This window comes from Caretta caretta, chromosome 11 (assembly GCF_965140235.1).
Source record: "Caretta caretta isolate rCarCar2 chromosome 11, rCarCar1.hap1, whole genome shotgun sequence".
NCBI classification, from domain to species: domain Eukaryota; kingdom Metazoa; phylum Chordata; order Testudines; family Cheloniidae; genus Caretta; species Caretta caretta.
Window position 1 is genome coordinate 61,180,652 of NC_134216.1, and position 22,577 is coordinate 61,203,228.

A 22,577-nucleotide genomic window follows, 5' to 3' on the forward strand; every position below is an offset into this window, starting at 1 on the left:
GGTTGTGACAGATGGTTTGTAGCCTGTCCAATATGAGTTCTGCCAGCTGCATAAATATTGATTTTAAAAATGGTGTTCTTTAGTTTAAAAAAACAGGTCTTGAGAAATATGGACCTCTGTTTGGATGGAAATGAAGTGCTGCTAAGTGTTGATAAAACCCTTGTTGATATGAGTGGCTAATGGACATGTATGCAAGATTTGGGTAGAATAGCAACACTTTGTGCAGAAATCAGCAGCTGAACATATCTGAAAGGTCTATTGGAAATGCAATGTTACATACATTCTAAAGAGCAGGAAATAAGGAGTATTTGTTGATTTTTGGGGAGAATATATGTTAAAAATGTTATCTGAAAATATCCTTGTAATAGGAAGAAAATTTGTGTACCAGAAATTGATATTTAGAACTGGGTATTCCTTGATTAATGTATGGTTATGATTTAATCTGATGTAAAGGTGGATGTCCACATAGGAGGAAGGTCTAATGACCAAGGGTTGGGGCTACACAGACGCTTTCTGGAGCATCTTTAAAGAGCTTGTCTTGTTCATATATACATCTGTCACATGAGGAGGGATCACATATTTTTCAGCTACTAACTTCTTGTGCTGGTGTAGCAGTATTTCCCATAGTATTCCTCTAGCTGTATGGTGTTCTGTTTTTATAGTTGTCTCTTTGTAAATTTGAAAATACAGAGTTTCTATTGAAATCAAACTGAATTGGTTAACTTATTTGTCTGGGGTAACGTGCTCTGTTGGAACTTTGTTCCTTAACCTCTAGAAGGGTAGCTGACTGTAAAAGGCCAAGGGCACAGCACCGATGAAGTGAGCTGTAGCTCACGAAAGCTTATGCTAAAATAAATTTCTTAGTCTCTAAGGTGCCACAAGTCCTCCTTTTCTTTTTTCAAGTATTTAAGATCACTCTTTGTGGTGACTTGCTATCTTTCAAGGTTCTAAGCTTTTGATTCAGAGGAGTTATTTTGTATATAATTTCCTGTGCTGATATGGGTAAACCAGTAAAAATAACCATTCAGAGACACTTACATTATCTTGTCAAGTTTTGGGTTGTTTTGGCCATCGTTATGCCAGTGGTTTGCTTTTTAAATGCAGCTTTTTCTTTTGCCATGAGTGCAACACTGAATTTATGCTTTGGATGGAGTACATGTGTCTCACAGCATAGAATTATCATCTCATTTAGAAGCATATGACCACACTAGGATGATCTATTTTCTTCTTCTGTAAGTAAGCAGAGCTTCAGTCAAGCCCCTGCCAGTACAGATGTCCACTCACAAAGATCTGTTCTAATCAGAAACACCAAATCCAGTTAATTTGATGCCCTTTTGTTATAGATTTCTCTCTCCACCCCCTCCAAGGGTGATTCCTAAGTTCGTGGTTGATGTGACTTTATACAGTTTACTGAAATTTCCCAAATGCCTTTGTTCTTTCCCAACTATTTACATTTTAAAAATAAAAAAATTCAGGTCTCTTATAGGCAGGCTTTACACAAGCAGTAAATTACTTGACCAATGCTACTTACCATTTTGCACAAACAAAAAGAATGCTGCTATGATGCCTCTTGAATAGCTTGATTAGGAAAAATGAGCAAGTCCAGTGTGTATGTGCTCCAGAACTGCTGGATGTTTTCTGTTGAACCTGTAGTTTTTGGTGAACTGTAAAAAGATAGATGACGGTTTGAAAAATTGTAGACTTACTCTCCAGCCTTTCTTCTGTGATCTGACGTTCATTGTTGCATAAAGAATGCCTAAAACATGAGTAAGTTTTTATTTCATATCTATTTACCTTTTCCAAATGTGTTTACAAGTTGTATTGTAGAATTGGTTAGTGCATTTATTAGCTGGTCACCTTGCAGAGGGCTTGCTGAAAACAAACTGTACTTGTAATTGTATTTCTGCATATTTGGAACAGATGGGATGCAGAGCTTTTCTCTGAGACAGGCCGCACTAGCACCAATCTCTGCCAATCTTTAGCACCCTCTGGCTATTCATTTTGGCTGCAATATTTAAGCCATTTGAAAATTATTCATAGTCAGTTTTTACAATGTAGAGTAGAGATGATCAGACATTAACTTGACTTAGTTTTTTCAAGCTGAGGGTGAGATTTTGGTGAAAATAGGTTTGGCTAGTGGGTTTAGTTGAAGATGTATTCCTATCAGAGAGAGACACAGGCTTTTACAGTCAGCAAAAACATAAAAATGCTGTGAGTCAACAGTGTCTCAACGTAAATTGGGCAGCCTCACAGTAGAACCTGAGAGTTATGAACACCTCGGCAGTGGAGTTCGTTCATAACTCTGAAATGTTTGTAACTCAACAAATGTTATGGTGGGTCTTTCAAAAGTTTACAGCTGAACATTGACTTAATACAGCTTGGAAACTTTAGTATGCAGCAGAAAAATGCTGCTTTCCCTTTATTTTTTTAGTAGTTTACGTTTAACACAGTACTGTGTGGTATTTGCTTTCTTTTTTCTTTTTCGTCTCTGCTGCTGTCTGATTGCGTACTTCTGGTTTCAAGTGAGGTATGTGGTTGACTGGTCAGTTCATCGTCATCCTCATTTAGTTAAAATAAGTACAATTACATAGAATAGATCCAAGTTCATACTATTTTATGCTATAAACACAATCTGTACTCTTTACATTGCTTTGAAAAAAGAACCAAAAAACCCAACAACCCCAAACACATTCCTGGTGTAGTCTCTTTCAGGGCAAGACACTTCACAGTTTGTGTGAAAATTTGTTAAAAAAAATATGTAAAATATGTATCTTGATTACAATAATTACAGAAGACTTGATGCTGATGTGGTAAATTATAAGGTGCAGGTTGTGTATAACAGAACTTCCTACACTTAAACCGCATAGGAACACAGATTTCAAATATTGAAGTAAATGGACTAAAGTTGTTTCAACTGATAAGAAGTGAGTAACTTTTAGCTTTAACATCAAAACAAATGTGTTTTACATTTAGATTTGTGATAGTTATCTGCTGTACACTTTCTTAGGGTTCTATAGTTAAGTCCTTTAAAGTGCCCTTGTATTCTGAAAAACGCCACTCTAAACATGGCCTTCTATGTTTGAGAGTTGATAGCTCCATATCAAATTTTCTCAATTGATGATTGAAAAGATATAAACAAACTGCCAGTCCTACAGACTCAAGCTGTTCTGAGAGTCTAGCTGCCCTCTTTAATGTGTGATCACCATTAAGAGTTACATGGGACTTCAACAATCACGAGTTACATGGGACTTCAGCTGACGTTTGGAACTTGGCTAGCAATTCTGTTGCTGAGTGAGAGAGACTAGAATCCAGCTTGCTTTCCCAGTATGGTCTGTTGTGCAGTGATAATAGGAGCAAAAACACTAAAACAATACTGTTGGAAAAATAAGTAGATATAACTCTGAAAACACACTGGGAGCAGATCTTTTTAGTAAGAAGATGCTACTTTATATAGTAACTTTTCAGAGCAGACTTGCATTTCTTTCCTTTCTGGCTTCACTTTCTGTTTTCTCTTGCTAAAATAGATGTCTTATGTTGCTTTCAGCATCTATCTCCTGTTCTCTCCACCATTTACATCTTTCTTTCCCTTATACTATGTCATCCTAATTTATGTTTTCTTACTCCTTTCTTCTCTCCCCAAAATCTCATTCAATACTATGCTTATCCTTTCTAATCTGTTTAATAACACCCCCCCCCACCACACATAGTGTTTGAAATCTTACTGAACCTAACACCAAATTACTTAATTTCCTAGCCACAAACCTTTATGACAGCAGATAGGGGACATTGTCTAGTAGAAATATCCAGGTGAGAAGCCAGGCCCCTTCTCCCCTGTTCTCCACCCCCCCCCCCCCCCCAATCTGCTGGGATTCTTGTCACGGGTTCTGGTTGATGGCTCTCTTTCATCAGCTACCAGGTAGTATATGTTGAATACGTTTGAAGGCCTTCACAAATTACACTCTCACTGCCAGAAGGGAGGAGAGGGCTTGTCTTCTCACTACTCTACTCCGCTCTCAATTCTGTGGCTGTTGCATAGAGATGTCTCTTCTGTTTTCCTCTCCCTGGTCTTGTCTTAGTTAGTGTCTGCCCCTGTTTCTACTTGCAGAGTTCCTTAGCAGCATCAGAATTAAATTGACCTGTTTGTCCATTTCCTTGTTGTCTATAGAGGTCCTAGAAACAGCTCTGAAAACTGTCGCAGAGTCAAAGATGGCACTGCATTTATTTATCTTCAAAATATGAACAAAATATATTGTTACAGATATAAGGGCAAAAGGCATAGTTTTTAAATGAAGTGACTCTGTAGAAGTTGATGGCACTTGCCTGAGGAAGCTTCCTATATGCCATGGATGAATGAGTTTCTCAGCCCCTGGCTGTTATGAATCTAGTTAGTCATTGCATTTTACATAATTATTAGTTCAGTTATATTTCTTGCTGGTGCAAAAACTTGACTCAGTTTGAAATATGGGGAAGCACATGTTGCTTTTGGTTGAATTTGTTAAATAACGTGGTCCTTCCAAGCTTCTCCATTAACTCTTGTTTAAAGGATCCTGGATTACCAAAGCAGAGGAGTGGTGATTATGTGGTGTTACATTCAGACACCTATAGGATAGATATTTTTCTACTGAGCTGTCATTGTAAAGTGTGATCTTTAGAAACAGCAGGTTCAGAATATTTTTTTAAAAAAGTCCTGCATTATCACCCTGCCTGAGGAATAAAATAGTTTGAGAAAAGAATGGCTAAAATTGTCACTTTTCTGCTAATGAGCATAGTAATGAAAGAGAAGCTTCTTTAGTAAGCTTGAAGAACATATTTATAGGTTGGTAAGTAAGTGATAGTTCATCAAGCACAGCATAACCAGTACTTTTAGGCAAGCATAGTGGCTTTAGAAGGCTACCAGATTCCAGGTTTGGTTTTTAGAATTGAGTCTTGGGTCGGTCATCACCTTGGTTTTATACATGGTACTTTTAAGACCCTGCGTCAATCCTTTGTAGTTACCTTTCTGTCATCTGCTAAAAGTGGTCGTGTAGCCACACAGAGACATCACTTTTCTACTTTCCCACTGCTCCAGGGCTGATCATACTGCAGTATTCCCAGACTATGCTAGCTTGAGGGCAAAATATTGGCACTGTGGATCCTACAGAAAATACTGTTACCTCACAAATGTTATACATCTGATGTGAAATTTGGTTTTGGCTTATACTTTCCTTTATCAGATTTTTCATAATATACTTTGTTATAATGCAGTGGTTCTGAAACGTATTTGATCGCACACCCCTTCTTTGTGTTTAGTAGTAGTATACACCTCCCCTTCAGCCACACAAGTACATATAGTGATAAAAAAAATCAATATGCAGCTCTCACTAAATATTAAAAACAGTAAAGCATTGATTCAAACAGAGCCAGTGATCCATTGTAATAAGAGCAAAAGCAAAATTGTGATTGTGGTTGATACTTACAATTAAATGTGCATACCGTGTCATAGCAAACCGATTTATTTAAGATGGCAACGACTTTATATAATGCTATGCGAGCTTAACAGAAATCTGCAAGATGCACAGCGCCATCTAGAGTCAAACGCACAGTGCCATTTGAGGACCTGATATGTCTGGAGGAATCAGCTTTGCTAGTTATTTGTTCCTGTGGGTAAAATGTGTGCAGTAAGTTTTTTTTTTTTTCCCCTCCCCCCTAAAACTTCTCTCCTCTCCCCCCAGAATACATTCCACACACCCTGCCTCACAGAGGCCTGCCTCCCCAGTTTGAGAACCTCTGTTCTAATGTGAGATACTTGATATGTATCTGAAGACATTTTGTTTCCTTGAGTATATCCTGCCAGCTCTCTGGCTGCATTAGCAACAACTTTGTAAAGCATTGAACAAGAATGTGTGATTTTAAAGAATCGAACAATGAGTTGAGGGATTTGTGTTATCACAGTATGGTTATTTCCCAACTAGTGATGACCCATGGCTTAGCCACTCAAGGTAAGCATGTGCTGTGCCTGGAAGGTTTTATGTTGGTTTATACAGTTGGTGATTGAGGTATGTGCTGTGGTGAGAGGCCACGTGTGTTGTGTGGGTGGTTTTGAAGAACTGCAGCAATTAGGCTGAGTAATCCACTATCTGTGCAGTCTCCCTCCTACAACCAGTGAAATTGTTGCATGCAAATTAGCTGTAGAGTAAGAGTGGTTGGCTTGATAGCGTAGTGATCAAGGACTCTTGGCATGGCATAGATACATGCCTTATTGGAACTGTACTGATATGGGTGTAATTCATAAGTCAGAATAGCAGAGAAATAAAAAATTTGGATGTTAACAGACTACAAAACCCATTGATGATTCAACCCTGTGATATTCTGAACAAAGAGCTCAAAACCATGCTTATAGCTGTTTCCATGACTTCCTTCTGACTTTACAGAGATTCTAGTCTTCAGGTGACAAACCTAGAATCTCATTACATAGATGAGTGATTATTCAAATACCTGTACTTGAGTTATTATAAAACCCTCTGTTTTATCTACTGCCCTCAGAACTATGCATCCATATGCCCACAAGCTTGACAACTTGTACGTCTGACACACCTCATAACTCCAGATACTAAATGTGGTTAATTGAAAATGTAGTTATCCATAGAGAAGAGAGTGATAAGATTTTTTTAAGCCCCAAGGCAAAAGGGGATGGATGGTTATTGAAAGGACTTGGGTTGACAAAGTAGGAAAGGGTTTTGAGGTTGAATTGACCATGTTTGATGTTGGTAATATGGACAAGGGCTTATGAGGGTAGTAAATTCTTTGTGGCAGGGTCTCTTGTTCTATGTTGGTTCCACTGTGCAAGGCAGTGTACAATGTTCTTGGCTGGTCCCTAGGCAGTATTGTAATAAACATGAATAAATGGAGCAGAGGAATTTTTATAGTAGTCAGAATACAGAGATAGGTATAGTCACTGCAGAATATTGAGAAATAACCTTAGTGATTATACAAATCCCTGCACTCTGGCTAATACTTTGGCAAATTTAAATAGATAGTGCCCCTTTAAATTGGAAGGTGTTGTCAGCTCTCATAATAAGGTTGTAAAATCTGTCATGTTCATTCCATTGTGGATGTCAGTAAATGTAGTTCTTATGACTATGTGAATGTAATAGGTGGTTCTGATTTGCTTTAATTTAAGTGCATTTCTGTTCCAAAAAGTGACTGTAAAGTCATTGTTGAATCCATATTTGTGTCAGTGACTTTCAGAAAAAAAATTGTTTACTACTGATGCACTTCTGTAGTGTTGCATCCCCTATCAAATTCTCTTAGAATACTATAGCTTCTTTCTGAATGTCACCACTGTATATGGCTGCACTCAGAAAGCTGTGCTATTTTCTTTGACTTGTGTATCATCGAGTAGTAAAGATTACACAGGTCAGCTTTCATCTAAGCTTGTCCACATGGCAAGTTACAGTGCTGCAAGTCCGGATGTGAATCTACAGCTTGCCAGTTTGCTGGGTGATAATGCCCCATGTAGATGCTGCATCAGCACAGTGAAAGCATAAGCATGATTTTCAGCATTTCAAAGAAAGAAAACTTGCAACTTTTGATTAGAGTAAAGCACATGTATGTGAAAACTAAAGTCGTTCATGTTTTTGTGACTGAACTGAAAGAGGTCACCAGTGTCCACTCACCATTTCTGAGGGAAATAGCAGATTTACTAGCACTACCAGCATGAAACACAATGGGGCAAGTGATTAGGTGTCAGTGGAGCTGTGCAGAGTTTTGTTGACATGCATTGGATTGATGCTCTTCACACAGACTACGCACTAAGTGTGGTTGTTTGGTATTGGCTTCTTTGGCACTTTTAAAATATGCAGTAACTATTTTAGAGGACTGCTAAATCTTTTTCGTTTCTTAAGAAAATGACAGAATTAGTATTAGAATTTTTATACATTTCTTTGAGAACTAGCTTTTTCAGAATTTTAGGTATTGGCCTAACCTACATTACAGTACTTAACAAAGACATGGAAAACCTCCATGACACCAGTTGCAACGGGAATAGTAGGATTTGAGTGGAATTGACAGTGGGGAAGAGTGAGTTGCAACTAAGCTCTGGAAGCTTGCAATGCCAGATTTCTAACGGTCAGTGGGCAATCAATTTAGAGTTAGAAAATCCATAGCGGAGAGCATTGTGATCCAAATATGTAAGGTCATTGATCGTTTCCGACTACACAGGATTGTGAATCTCGATAGAGTGCAGGAAATAGTGGATAGATTTGCAGCAATAGAGTTCCCTAACTACGGTGAGCGATAGATGGTACACACATTCCTATTCTGGTGCCAGCCCACCTTACCACTGAGTACGTCAACAGAAGGGCTACTTCTCATTAGGCATCTAGTAACTTATTCCAGGGAGTTTGTCAACATTTAAAAATGAAAGGGCTGGGTAAGGACCTGACCGTTCTTCCAAAAACACAGCCAAAAAGCAATGTGGCATTGTTCTCTGTCTATATAAAATCTCCCCACTATATTTTCCACTGAATGCATCCGTTGAAGTGAGCTGTAGCTCACGAAAACTTATGCTCTAATAAATTGGTTAGTCTCTAAGGTGCCACAAGTCCTTCTTTTCTTTTTACGGATACAGACTAACACAGCTGCTACTCTGAAACCTGTCGTCATATTTCAGTGTGTTAATAAAGTAGGCTTATTGAATATTGCAGTTTGTTTGAACCTCCTTAGTAGAAAGAAAAGGAGTTCTCTCCCCCCACCCCACTCTCTTGCTGGTAATAGCTTATCTAAAGTGATCACTCTCCTTACAATGTGTATGATAATCAAGTTGGGCCATTTCCAGCACAAATCCAGGTTTTCTCCCCCCCGCCCCCCCAACCCACTCTCCTGTTGGATTATTACCAGCAGTAGAGTGGGGTGGGGGGAGAGAGAACCTTTTTTAGTAGTAAACACCCATTTTTTCATGCTTTGTATGTATAAAAAGATCTTCTATACTTTCCACAGTATGCATCTGATGAAGTGAGCTGTAGCTCACGAAAGCTTATGCTCAAATAAATTGGTTAGTCTCTAAGGTGCCACAAGTACTCCTTTTCTTTTTGCGAATACAGACTAACACGGCTGTTACTCTGAAACCTCTCCTTAGTAGATGGCTTGAATATGTTGTAGTGAGGTAGTGTGGCCAACCACGGACGCAGAGGGAGAGGAACCCTTAACTGAGCCCTGGTGGGTGGAGCCAGGCCGTGCTCACCCTTCCTGCCAGAATTCAGTGGGCGGGACAGGAAGTATAAAAGGTGGGCCTGGGAGCTCAGCTGCGGGGCAGCCGCCGGAGGAGCCAGATGCCTCCTGCTTGCTCCCGAGCTGGGAGACTGCCGCAGGCTCCTGTGGAACTGAGAACTGCCCAGAGCCGCCTGCTGACCCGACCGCGGCGAAGTGGCCAGGACTACCGCAGGCCTTCTACCCGGATGATCTGGAGGGCCCCCTACATATCCAGGTATGCCCTGAGGTTGAGTTCGGAAGTGGCCCGGGGCAGCTGACCCTAATCTGGCTGCAGCGCTGCTGGAAGTTAGGTCAGTGTGTTGCGGTCAGGATCCTTGCTGACCCAATGGCAGATTGGTCTGCCACTGGCAGGGCCCTGGGCCGGGAAGCAGTGGAGTGGATGGGCCTGCTCCCCCCTGCCACCCTAATCCTGGGGTGGCAGTCTCCCCCTCTCTCGGCCACGGAGTCAGCGTTTGTCGGCCGCAGGAGATAGGATGTGCGAACCCCTTGCTGCTCCACCCTGGTTACAGGCCCGAGATATTCAGGGCCGGCTCTAGGTTTTTGCCGCCCCAAGCAAAAAATTTGCTGCCCCAAGCTCAGGTGGGGCTGGGGCTTGCAGGCGGCGCTGGAAGCAGAGGGAGTGACGTCACCTTCTCCCAGCGCCTGCAGGGGCTTTCCCCCCTCCCCCGTCCAGCCGTGCAGAGAAGCCCCGATATAAGGGGTGGCACAAGGCAGCGCAGCAGCCAGTGCGCAGATGAGGTGGCGCAGCCCTGGCTCCCCGGCAGGACTCACCCTCTCCTCCCCACGTGGCGCCTGGGCCCTGGCAACTCAGCATCCTGGGGCTCGGGCTTCCCCTTCCTGCTGCGGCCGGGGGCGTGGCGCCCTTGCCCTGTCAAAGTGGCGCAGCTCCGAGAGCGCAACTGCCCCGAAAAAAAGGATGACCGGATTGTGCCGCCCCTGGAAATGTGCTGCCCCAAGCACGTGCTTGCTTTACTGGTGCCTAGAGCCAGTCCTGGAGATATTGGCACTTGTTGCCCAGCCCTGACTAAGGGTTCGGGCTCCCTGATTGTGTTTGCTGCTTGTTCCTGACCACAGGCCCAAGCCCCAGACTCCTGTTGCCCTGCCCTGACTCGGGGCCTGGGCCATCTATTTGTTCACTGCCCGGCCCTGACCACAGACCTGAACCCTAGACTCCTATTTCCCTGCCCTGACTGAGTATCAGGGCTATTTAACTGTGTCTGTTGCTTGCCCCCTGAAAACAGGCCTGAGCTAGAGACTCTTGTTGCCCCGCTAATTCCCCACAGTGGGCGATGCACAGGTGTGTAGTGAGGTGGTGTGGCCTCCCACGGACCCAAACGGAGGGGAACCCTGCTGCTAGAACACTACATATGTCTTGAAACTTCTGTAAAAATCTGAATTCTGCTTGCCAAGGTTTAACAGAAGCCACAAGTGGGACTTCCTTTTGCAGTAATGAAGAGAAAGTAATAACTTCTCAGTCTGATTCATTGCAGATTCTTTTGAGGGGTTCACTTAAGGATTTTGCAGCGTTTGGTTGAGAAAATATGGGTTTTGTTGTTTCGCGACTAAAAATTGTGTTTTTAACATGGCTGTAGGAGTTAATGGAAGGTCATTGTATGTGTTGGAAAAAGGGATTATCAGATTCCAGACACTTCATTTGTGAATGGAATTAATCCCATATTGACCTGTTGAACTTCTGCTTCTACTCATGACATCTAAATATTATTGTGCTAACATACTGCACTTTATAATGCCTATAATGACACTTGTGAAATGTGTTGACTTGAATTAGAGAATTTACATTTGTGATTCTTTGTAAGAAATATGTTGGTTGTTGTTAGCTGCGGTTAGTAGTACATTAATACCTTTCAAGTTTCCCAAAACTCCAGAGAGAGAAACTACACTTGTTTTGTGAACTGCAACAACCTGACAGATAACCTTGCAAAAGTTGTTCTTGCCTGTATCAACTATAAAATATATTTAAGCAAATGTTTTCAAATTTAATTTGAGACTGCTGCTAGCATCAGGCACTCAGAGGTGACAGTTTGTTTTTAGCAGTTTAGAAGCCCAGAGTTTCGAGCTGGATTAACCTCAGACTAACTTTACTGTGAAAATGTCCAGTGATTGAACCGTCACAAAAATTAAGTTTGGGTAGGAAGTGACCATGGCTGCAAAATCCAGTATTTACCAGAGTTTTATCTAATTTCAACGTTTCCATTGATAAGCCTCTGTGATCTCTCTTGGTGGTTTTGTGCATCTACTGATAAGAGCTTTCTTTATATATCCATCTTTGTCATTCATACTTGTGCAGCTTTACTTGTCCTTGTCATTGCCATTCTTGGTCAACCTCAATGATGTGTTCCATCTTATTTTAAATCCTCTCTGAATAATTTTTATAGAGCTATCGTGTCTTGTTTCTTTAAGCTGTATAAGTGAAATTGTGATAATTTCATCATATACCTCTTTTTTTACCTTCAACATTTCAGTTGCTCCTTTGTTTCCTCTTTTTATAGGGAATTGCTCGTGATTGTTACGCAATGGCTCACAGGCTTCATCACCGCTCTTGAGAGTTATGTGCCATTTCACCTGTCATTATTTGTAGGCAAATGTCAGTGATATGGCTATCTTGTTCCTTTGAGAGGTCACTTAGTCTGGTCTTCTCTCACCTTCCCCTATCTTTTTTCTGCGCTTCAGCTATCCAGCCAACAGCATCTACTTTTTTTGTTTCGTTAGTGCTGTTGTTACTAACTGTAAAACTTCACATTTTTCCATAGTAAATTACAGTTTTGCAAACTCTTGTTTTGGGGCATGGAGTGACTTGGGATTGATAATAGATATGTTGTATAGTCATCAGGCTGGACCAGATCTTGTGCAAATCTAGTGTCATAATACTATAGCACGAACTGTGTTCCTCACTTTGGCAGAAAGCTAGTGAGCTGCTGGGCCTGTGTCCTAAATAATCACCTTTGCATTTATTACATCTGAGTCCTGTTTCTTCTCTATTGTGAGGAACACCACCACCAGATTGAATAATAGTTATTTTTTCCCCTTGTTTTATAGTTTATCATTTAATTCTCACCATTCTCAAGGTTTGAGGTAGACTATGAACCCACATTTGATTATACTCGTATGTGAGAGTGTATCAAACGTGTTGAAAACTTCCTAATATTCTTTTGGTAATGATGCCTGAAAGTGAGCCATGCTATTGTGTTGTGCAAAAGAATAAGGTACATGACATCACTTACATTCTGCTTGAACCTTAAAACTATGTAGTGGCATCTAAATTCAGTGAATACTTTGACTCCCTAGAAAACCACTGAATATGACATTTGTGTATTCTGTCAAGGCAACCAACAGGATAGACACTAAACACGCTGTCTGTATAGGCTGTCACCTGTAAATTGGCTAATGTTGGCAGAGAGAAGATATCAAATAGTCCTAAACTGCACCTCTTTGAGGCTGTGAAGATGAGCCTTACGAGAAGCACATCTGTGATGTTCAAGCATCTACTTAACATTATACTTTTGAAATGTCAGAATTACAAGCATCAGTTACTGAGGTATTAGGCTGAAATCCAACACAATTTAAATGGTAAAACCTTAAAGGTAACAAATGAGGCCATGACTATGGGTCTCAGCTGAAAGCATAATATGTACTGTTAAGATGGGCAGAACTGCAGTGGTATCTACTCTCAAGAAGAACATTCCTCCTGTCCAGCTAGAGGAGCAATCTATAGATCTTGCTGCAAGACCACTTTGCATGATACTGACTCTCCCAGCATGAAGATGCCACAAAACCTAAAGGTTCCAGAACATATATATCTGAACAGTTCCAGCATAGCTGAAAAAGGCATGTACATAACACAGACAAGAATATTTCACACCATCACTGACTGAAATCAGTGTTGCAACATCTCTGTCCAGGTAATGATTGATCAAGATGACAGATTGATTCTGGACAAAAATAAAACACTTGAACGGACAGTCAAATTTTCCTGATGCTGTTAAACATATTGTGAAAGTTGCAAGTTACAGCACTATTCAAAGACCGCATTAGTAAAGTGGTGTGTTACAGTACAAGGCGCACACAGATTTTTCAACTGAAGACAGCCTCAAACCTTGGAAATGTTCACAGTGTGAACGTAGGTTTACTAAAGATCTTTGGATACGTGACACTTAGCACCAACTGCTTTGGCAATACCCAAACCACTTGGCATGGTATAAGGAAACTCTGACTTCCAACTAAAGCTTCATATTGACACCACTAGTTGCTCAGGGTCATCTGTGTCATTTTGCTTCTGGAAAAAAATGTGGAACAAGATAATAAAGGAGAAGACTCCACAGAGTGATATGGACATTTGTGATTTTTATTATGGCTGTCAAGCGATTAAAAAAATTAATTGCGATCAATTGTGAGATTAAAAATATTGTGATTAATTACACTGTTAAACAATAATAGAATGCCATTTATTTAAATATTTTTGGATGTTTTCTATATTTTCAAATAGAAGCTCGGGGCTCAGAGCGCGGGGCTTCAGCTCCCTCACTGCTGATGCCACCCTCCCTGCCCAGAGGTATGCGATAAATGCATTAATTTGTTAATTTTGTTTTCAGTTATTCGCAGGCATTAAACTGCGATTGACAGCCCTAATAGATGTACATCATTTTCACAAATAGGATAAAGTTTAATTGTTTTTTGTTTTTTACTTTAGTTTAAATGAGGTGGTTGAGGTCAGAATCCTGACACATGAGTTGGTTGAGTTCAGGATCCTGACACAGGGAAGAAAGGTAAGCAGCAGGATACGGACCCTGGACTTCAGGAAAGCAGACTTCGACTCCCTCAGGGAACGGATGGGTAGGATCCCCTGGGGGACTAATGTGAAGGGGAAAGGAGTCCAGGAGAGCTGGCTGTATTTCAGGGAATCCCTGTTGAGGTTACAGGGACAAACCATCCCGATGTGTCGAAAGAATAGTAAATATGGCAGGCGACCAGCTTGGCTTAACGGTGAAATCCTAGCGGATCTTAAACATAAAAAAGAAGCTTACAAGAAGTGGAAGGTTGGACATATGACCAGGGAAGAGTATAAAAATATTGCTCGGGCATGTAGGAATGAAATCAGGAGGGCCAAATCGCACCTGGAGCTGCAGCTAGCAAGAGATGTCAAGAGTAACAAGAAGGGTTTCTTCAGATATGTTGGCAACAAGAAGAAAGCCAAGGAAAGTGTGGGCCCCTTACTGAATGAGGGAGGCAACCTAATGACAGAGGATGTGGAAAAAGCTAATGTACTCAATGCTTTTTTTGCCTCCGTTTTCACTAACGAGGTCAGCTCCCAGACTGCTGCGCTGGGCATCACAGCATGGGGAGTAGATGGCCAGCCCTCTGTGGAGAAAGAGGTGGTTAGGGACTATTTAGAAAAGCTGGACGTGCACAAGTCCTTGGGGCTGGATGAGTTGCATCCGAGAGTGCTAAAGGAATTGGCGGCTGTGATTGCAGAGCCATTGGCCATTATCTTTGAAAACTCGTGGCGAACGGGGGAAGTCCCAGATGACTGGAAAAAGGCTAATGTAGTGCCCATCTTTAAAAAAGGGAAGGAGGAGGATCCTGGGAACTACAGGCCAGTCAGCCTCACCTCAGTCCCCGGAAAAATCATGGAGCAGGTCCTCAAAGAATCAATCCTGAAGCACTTACATGAGAGGAAAGTGATCAGGAACAGCCAGCATGGATTCACCAAGGGAAGGTCATGCCTGACTAATCTAATCGCCTTCTATGATGAGATTACTGGTTCTGTGGATGAAGGGAAAGCAGTGGATGTATTGTTTCTTGACTTTAGCAAAGCTTTTGACACGGACTCCCACAGTATTCTTGCCAGCAAGTTAAAGAAGTATGGGCTGGATGAATGGGCTATAAGGTGGGTAGAAAGTTGGCTAGATTGTCGGGCTCAACGGGTAGTGATCAATGGCTCCATGTCTAGTTGGCAGCCGGTGTCAAGTGGAGTGCCCCAGAGGTCGGTCCTGGGGCTGGTTTTGTTCAATATCTTCATAAATGATCTGGAGGATGGTGTGGATTGCACTCTCAGCAAATTTGCGGATGATACTAAACTGGGAGGAGTGGTAGATATGCTGGAGGGCAGGGATAGGATACAGAGGGACCTAGACAAATTGGAGGATTGGGCCAAAAGAAATCTGATGAGGTTCAATAAGGATAAGTGCAGGGTCCTGCACTTAGGACGAAAGAACCCAATGTACCGCTACAGACGAGGGACCGAATGGCTCGGCAGCAGTTCTGCGGAAAAGGACCTAGGGGTGACAGTGGACGAGAAGCTGGATATGAGTCAGCAGTGTGCCCTTGTTGCCAAGAAGGCCAATGGCATTTTGGGATGTATAAGTAGGGGCATAGCGAGCAGATCGAGGGACGTGATCGTTCCCCTCTATTCGGCATTGGTGAGGCCTCATCTGGAGTACTGTGTCCAGTTTTGGGCCCCACACTACAAGAAGGATGTGGATAAATTGGAGAGAGTCCAGCGAAGGGCAACAAAAATGATTAGGGGTCTGGAACACATGAGTTATGAGGAGAGGCTGAGGGAACTGGGATTGTTTAGTCTGCAGAAGAGATGAATGAGGGGGGATTTGATAGCTGCTTTCAATTACCTGAGAGGTGGTTCCAGAGAGGATGGTTCTAGACTATTCTTAGTGGTAGAAGAGGACAGGACAAGGAGTAATGGTCTCAAGTTGTAGTGTGGGAGGTTTAGGTTGGATATTAGGAAAACCTTTTTCACTAGGAGGGTGGTGAAACACTGGAATGCATTGCCTAGGGAGGTGGTAGAATCTCCTTCCTTAGAAGTTTTTAAGGTCAGGCTTGACAAAGACCTGGCTGGGATGATTTAATTGGGGATGGGTCCTGCTTTGAGCAGGGGGTTGGACTAGATGGCCTCCTGAGGTCCCTTCCAACCCTGATATTCTATGATTCTATGATTCAAGGGAGAATTGCAGTCTATGGAGTTGCAGTGTATACAGTGCATCCCAGGATGTGTAATCCAGGACATATGCTTGTTAGTGTCACAACTCAGTTTGCCTAAACTGTGTTTCTCAGTCTGAGAACCAGAGAGCTACAGGTCATCGGCCTGCACTCTAAATAAAGAATCCCCATTGTGCTGGTTTATACTAGAGCCCTGTGTGTATTGCTCCTCACAAATAAAAATATATGTAACATTGTTTTGTATTGTATAGTTGTCTCCAGTTTGAATCTAGCCAGGTCAGTGCCTTTGTTAGCAGTCTTGGTAGAGGAGTAAAGGATTTGGGCGAGCACAGAGGTTAAATTACCATTTTACCCTTGAGGTGGTCCCTCTAGGTCAGGTTTGAAGTATATTATTGGAGATTGTGTACCTGACGTATTTATGGATAAACAGTGGACCTCAATCTTCAGAGTTATCAATCTGGTTTTAGATTAAAAAAATCAGAAATGATTTGATAAGAGTGACTATGCTTAAATTTTGCTTTTGACTGATAGCTTAGTAATGTGACTTTGTTTTTGGCATAACCTCTATATTTATATATAGGATACCTAGGTGATACTGCAAATTATGAGGGAACATTTGTTTTAAGTCAATTGACAGGTTTAAGCATGGTGGCAACAGTTAATACAGTTTTTAAATTGTCAATAGAAGGTTTGGAGAAGAGAAGATTGGGGGAGGGAGACATAGTCTTCAAGTACATAGTTCTCCTTAACTCTGGAGGATAGGACAAGAAGTAATGGACTTACATAGCAGCAAGGGAGACTTAAGTTATATATTAGGAAAAACTTCCTCATATATATTATCTATGTTAAGTTAATATATTAGGAAAAACTGTAAGGGTAATTAAGCACTGCAACGAATTACCTAGGGATGTTGTGGAATCCCCATCACTGGAGGCTGTAAAGAACAGGTTAAACAAACACCTGTCAGGGATAGTCTAGAACAGTAGTTTTTAGTCTGTGGAGCCCTGGGGATCTGCAGGCTATGTATAAGGGGTCCGCAAAAGGTGACTGAAAATAAAGTTTTGGATTCCACCGAAGGCATTCTGTTTCTCCGATCAATGAAAAGTATGCGAATGCCCCACCTACAGGTCAAAACCTGAAAGTGTTGTTGTCATTACCAGAGAAGCCCACAGTTTAGTGCCCTTTCTCATGCTGTGTCAAATGCTGTGCTGAGCACATGCAGTATTTATAGCTGAATTCTTTTCAGTCAGTTTTCAGTCTAAAACTTCTATGGCAGGAGTCTGCGGACAACAGATGGAATTTCCAAAGTGGTCTGCACCTCAATTGGAAATGTTTTAGGGGACTGCAAATGAAAAAAAGGTTGAAAACCACTGGTCTAGATAATACTTAGTGCAGAGGACTGGACTAGATGACCTATCGAGGTCTCTTCCAGTCCTAGATTTCTGTGATGTAAAGGAGAAAAGGTTGCATGATAGTTAGATATAGATATAGCCTTTTCTTCTGGAGATCTGAGTTTAAAGAATACTGTGTTTAGAGGTAAAAGATGGCTAGGTTTCATTCTACTCTCCATTTTTCATCATTACAAATCTGAGGTTAGGATGGAGGTGTACTTAATATAGCTGTGTGGGGAAACTTCTGGAGGGCTGATTCACGGTATACTTCGCCCACACCTAAAGCTGCTAGCTTCTATCACTTTCATGAAACCCAAATTTACCTACAAAATATTAGAGAGATGTAAATTGAGTTATTCTGGAATGTTGTCATTAATAGCGCTTTTCAAAGAGATGGCTGACAATAGTAAGCTCAAATGCCAATTTTAATTAACTTCCACATGCAGCACATTTTGCAGGTTATACTGTACATGTGAAAATTTTGAGCTTTCAGGTTCCTATGCCAAACAAAATATGTGCAGCTTTCTTTCAAAGAATTTCAGGGTCTGAGTAAAATACTGTGATTAACAGATGGCCTGCAAAAATGCATGTATTATATTATAAAGTTTCTGTGCTTAAAGTGGTTACAAGATAATGTTAATATAAAATGTGTAAATGCTTTCTTTATTTCAGTTTTGAGGAGTTATTTTCATTGCAACTGTTTGCTCACTGAGATTGTCTACATATAAGATGCTGTGCCGCTGTAGTGCTTCAGTGTAGATGCTGCCTACATCAACAGGAGGGATTCTTCCGTCGGCATAGGTAATCCTAAAAGGCGTTAGCTAGTTTGATGGAAGAATTCTTCCATGGATCACTGACCTAATACCGTCTACACAGGGACTTGGGTTATGTCTACTCTACCACTTATGTTGGTATAATTTAGGTCGCTCAGGGATGTGAATAAGCCTAATCCCCAGTATGGACAGTGCTATGTCATGAGAGAGCTTCCCCTGCCAACATAGCTACTGCTGGTCGTTGGGGGAGGATTAATTAAGTGGATGGGAAAGTGCTCTCTCATTGGCTTAGAGCAGCTACTCTAGAAAGCTTACAGCGGCGCAGCTGCATCGGTGCAGCTGCATCATGGTAAGCTTTCTAGTGTAGCCATAGCTTAGGTCGGCTTATCTGCACCTGAGAGACGTAGCAATGCCAGTGTCACTTTTCAGTGTAGATCAGCCTTGAGTTACTCCACTTAAGTCTGGTCTACACTAGAAAATTAAGTTGGCATAACTACGTCGTACAGGGTGTGGAGATGGATTACCTACACCAATGGGAAAATCACTCCTGTCGCTGTAGACACTACCTACGCCGAAGCGCTATCGCTGTGGCCATGCCGCTGTGGCATTTTAAGGCTAGACAAGTCCTTAGTGAGAGGGATCACACTGAAACATCTCAACTGCAGAGTAATTGAATTAGCAGATGATGACTTTGTTGTAATTTGGTCTGTTGCATCACTACTACATTACTTCAGAGTCACCAGCACTTGAGCTTCAGCACTGACTCCCTCTACGGGCCATCTAGCTTGAGTTTAAAGCACCATTTAACTCAAGCTACAGATTTTTGTGCGTGGAGGGGATTGGGTTAGTTGCAGAACTTGAGTGAAGACAAGTCCTAAGCTCCAGATCCTCAATTGGTATGGATTGGCATAGTTCTGACTTCACTGGAGCTACATCAGTCTACGCCAGCTGAGGGGCTGGCTCTGAACATAAAATAGATTAATGCATTTTTCTTTTTACAACAGAGTCATAGCACAGGCTGTGCTGTCTTTAAAAATATAAATTGCCTGTCTCTTGTTCTGAAAAAGTTTGCCTGCTAATGATTGTGAAATGGTTGAAAATCCTTGTTGCATTCGGAGATTTCTAATGTCAGCTGGCCAGAACGATCTCTGTGTAGATTCAAATTGGCATTTTTGGTTCTGTTCATAGAATTCCCAAAATGCTGCAGAATAAAACTAATAGGATTACAGACCATTTCACTGTTGCCATTCTCAAGCCTTTTGAGTTGTGAAATTGTCTGGTTGTTTATCAGTTGTAATGCTTCATGCGCTTGGGAAAACTGAGCCGATGTCATTCACAGGGAAATGGAGTAGGGAAGAAGGTGGTTCTCCATAGCAGCCAAGAGGCTTTGTAATGGGGAAAGAAGACAGATCTCCCTGTCCTGTCCTGTCCTGTCCTTTTCTCTTGGGGTGGGTTGGTGTGGATCTTCAAGTACATAAGACTTACACTAGCCAAAGGATATGAAAAGCCTAAGTAGGGTCCAGAGACAGCATTCTACCCACTTCCCATCAGCTGGTCATAATGGAGGGGAAGTTGGGGAGAGGGTGTTTTGCCAAGGTGTTTTTCTGCATAGGGACCCCACCTTGTTTTCATAGTAGTTGTCAAATATTAGTCAATTACTGCCATTGCTGGGGGCTGCTGGATGGGCAAAAAACTGTCTGGCCAGTGTTTTCTCCCTTTTGATCATGAGCTGGGAAACAAAGTCATTGGTGTGATTGAGCAGTAGCTGACATCCCTTTTCCTAGGAAGCAGGCTGGGAGAAAGAAGGGGAGCTATGTAGACAGCCATTGTTGGGTATGTGGGCAAAGAGGAACCTGCTAAGATTGGGAGGAGGATGTATTATGTTGATTTTTGGGGATGGATGGTGACAGAGTGAAATATTGTATATATGTTGACATAGGTATTTTTCGTGAAGGCTAGCAAATTTAGTCCTCAGGCTACTGGGTGTTAGGAAAATTTTTCAGTCCCTGGGAATAATTATTCCTGGAGTAGAGAGACAAGGTTTGTATTCAGTGTTTCACAAAATATTTGCATTCAAGTAGATCATTGACCAAGTTGGTAGGGTTATAAGAATCTGAATCATTTGGCTAGTATCTCTATAACAAAGGCACATATCAAATTTTTAAGATTAACCTATGTGAAAAATACATAGAGTGAGCAGCGAAACTTCTTTAGATTCTACATATAGCTTGGTATTGGGGCATGGAGACTAGGCCATTTGTGAAACTCTGTAAGGGGGGGAAGAAATGAAACACAGAAGTACAATATTCTGTATTATATCTTCTGTGGCAGCAGTCAATTATTTTAGTAGTATTTAATATTTATAGCACTGTAGTGCCCAGAGGCTCTGATCAGAATGAGGGACCTTTTGTGCTGGATGCTGTAGAAACAAATGTAGACAGTGTCCTGGTTCTCAGTTACCTTCTGATATTGATGCACAAACAAAGGGAAATAACTTGAAGTCATAGTAGAACCAAGGTACCTGCATTGAGAGCTATTTTTGTGGCTGTGCTGTGAGAATAGGCATTGTCTAATTAAAGGCTGTTATCTTTTGGCATATGTTCACATGAAAGATTAGAGTTCAGAATCTCAGATTCGTTTCTCTTGCAACAGTTGACATTTCTCATTTCTTAAACAATGCTTTTAACTGTATTCCTTGAACTAATTTAGGTTTTTGTGATGTCCTCTGCTGTTCCAGGAGAAAAGCAGAACCCTGAGGGCTGAGTTCTTAGCAAGTTATTAATTCTAAATCTGTTCTAAAATGTCTGTCTGTGTTAATATTTTAAAACAGCAATCTGCTGGTTTGGTATCCTAAATATTTTTAGTGTCAAATTTTCATGTCCAGTTGTCTGAAAGTTGAACAAAGTGAGGACTGATTAAAAAGGGAGAGTGAAGAGTACTGGCAGTCCTCGACTTTACAGCATTCAAGTTACGACGAATGGCACTTGCGACGTTTGTAAATTGACATCCTGTTTCGACTTTCCGATGTCAGTTTTGACTTTGACTTTGCGCCGCTCGATCAGATATTGTTCCTATGGAAAAATCAAGTTACGACGTTTCGACTTAAGATGCGATTTTCAGGAACCAGATGTGTCCGACTGCCTGTATTCAAACTTGTAGGAATATTAAGGTTTTTTATAAAATGTACTACTACTAATTTAATCATTTTAAAGTGATTTTTCTAGTATGGTAATATTTTTGCTACCATTTTAGGAAAACAATTACCGTTCATCCATTGTGAAAACTCACTTCCATTTTAAAGCCCATTTTTAAAGCCCATTGAGGTCTGAATAATTGGAACCACTGAATATTCTATTTGGCAGATTATTTCAGGCATTTACTGCAAGATCTAAATAAAGCACACAAAGTTGAGCAAGCAGTATTGGAATTCTGTAATGAGCATTTTGCATGTGTAAATGGATAAATGAACAATCATGAATTTAAAAATATTGCGGAAATTTTACGTTTTAAGCACCAGTGAGTGCTTTGAGATCTACTGATGAAAAGCACTTTAGAAGTAGGCATGGCAGAATTCGATTTTTATTTTGTTGCAATTTTGATGATTGATGTTGATTTTTATTTAAAAATTTCCCCTGATTTTTAACAATTTTAATTTTCACAGTTGCAGGAAATTAAGGGTGGGAGTTAGGGCAGTGGTGGCATCAGAACTGCAGGGAGTTTCCAGCAGGGGTTGCAGAGGGCTCCCTGCACTGCAACACCCTTCAGGCACAAAGTGCAGGGAAGGCTGCAGTCCTGGCTGGGCAGAGCAAATGCCCCTGGCCAGGACTGCCAGGAGGACAAACTCCTAGACACCGGGGAGACCATTCAGCAGCCGGGTGACCTCCCCTGCAACCATCCTCCTCCTCACAGCCCTGGTGGGGATCTCTGCCCTGCCCTGCCAGGACCATAGCTTCCCCTGCAACTTGGACTTGCAGTGATTCAGCATCATCAGCCCTGTGGCTGTGCAGGGAACCCTCTGCAGCTCTGCTGTCACAGCCCTGCTCAGTTGCTCCCATGACAGTGGGGCTTCAGAGGGCTTTCTGTGCTACTGCAGGGCTAGTGCTGCCCAATCCCCTGGAGGCGCAAGGTGCGTAGAGGGGAAGGGTGGTGGCTGCACTTGTGATGACTCTTGCTGATGGATATGTTCTTGTCC

The 22,577-nt window shown here is 41.6% G+C and overlaps 1 protein-coding gene across 17 annotated transcripts in view; it reads left to right on the forward strand.

The window, feature by feature from the left end:
* Positions 1–22,577, forward strand: part of ABI2 (abl interactor 2) — a 105,124-nt gene that overhangs the window by 20,540 nt on the left and 62,007 nt on the right. Inside the window, exon 1 of one of the 17 annotated variants that reach the window (XM_075118096.1) lies at positions 18,392–18,413. The exons of the other annotated variants lie outside the window; for them this stretch is intronic. The gene's annotated coding sequence lies outside the window, so the exon portion shown is untranslated. Of the gene's footprint in view, positions 1–18,391; positions 18,414–22,577 lie in introns of those variants that run through there. 17 annotated transcript variants of the gene reach the window in all.